Raw genomic sequence first — 1,290 nt, 5'->3', positions numbered from 1 at the left:
GCGTAAAAGGCTCTTCGTGCCTTGTCTCTCAGGTCATTCACAGCCTTGTTTAAGTTTCCGGTGTTACTAATGTTTAAAGCGAGATATGTGTAGTTCTTGGTGTGTTCTAGGGGCACGTTGTTTAGTTTGAAACGGTGATGTTGATTTTGGCTACTGGGCTTTTTTTGGAATATCATGACTGGAGTCTTCTTAAGGTTAACCGATAGGGCCCATGTTTGGCAGAAAGTGTGCAGGGTGTCCAGATGTTGCTGTAGACCTTCTTTTGTGGGTGACAGCAGCACCAGATCGTCTGCAAACAGGAGACATTTCACTTCGGTGTCTTGTAAGGTCGGACAGGCTGCACTCTCTCTCTGTCTCTCTCTCTCTCTCTCGCGCTCTCTTTCTCTCTCACTCTCTCTCTCACTCTCTCTCTCGCACTCTCTTTCTCTCTCTCTCTCTCTCTCTCTCTCTCACTCTCTCTATCCGTCTCTTTCTCTCTCTCTCTCTCTCTCTCTCTCTCACTCTCTCTATCCGTCTCTCTCTCTCTCTCTCTCTCAGTGTGTGTACACATGTTTGGGTTGTTCTGCTCTGATAGGAACGTCCTGTAAATTGTCTGTCATAAGAGAGACAGTGAGACAGTTGTTGAGGAAGGCAGACGGTTCCAGGACGAGCGCTGTCATGTTTATGGCAGTAAAAAGGACTGAAGGTGCTGTATTGATGAATATTTGACTGGATGAGCTGATCTGAGATCTGTGAACAGAATAATTCTTCTCATGAGATCTATTGTACAGTCACTTTAGATGAAACACTTTCACACCTCTTTCAATAACTGACTGAATCTTACATCTGTGGCAGAAAAATCCACTCCAGATACACAGACGAACAGTTATCATGTTTTCACGTGACGCTCCTCATCATACTGAGAGAATTATTGAAGATAAGATGTAAACCTTTATTGGCAACTATTCTGTCACATCTTCCCCATGTTTGCATTTTCATGGAAAACAGACCGTTTGCAGTTTCTTCTGCGTCACTCAGATCGTCACATGTCTTCTCTTCATATTCAATACTGTAGTTTTATTGTAAAATAATCTTTTCAACTGTCCATTTAAAAGTTCGGCTCGTGCGTTGTTGTTTAATGTATTTACACTCGTGGTGTCGTCTGAACGTCTTGCAGTTGAAATCTTCGGTGTTATTTGTCTCTGTGATATCTTCATGAGCGCTCGGCTGAAGGGCGACGGGCTGCTGACGTCACCGAGCTTTATAGCCTCTGCTCGGACGCGCGCCCGGCATTCACTCGCCGCACGAGCG

Source organism: Triplophysa dalaica, chromosome 13 (assembly GCF_015846415.1).
Source record: "Triplophysa dalaica isolate WHDGS20190420 chromosome 13, ASM1584641v1, whole genome shotgun sequence".
Classification (NCBI taxonomy): domain Eukaryota; kingdom Metazoa; phylum Chordata; class Actinopteri; order Cypriniformes; family Nemacheilidae; genus Triplophysa; species Triplophysa dalaica.
This window is presented reverse-complemented; position numbering follows the sequence as displayed.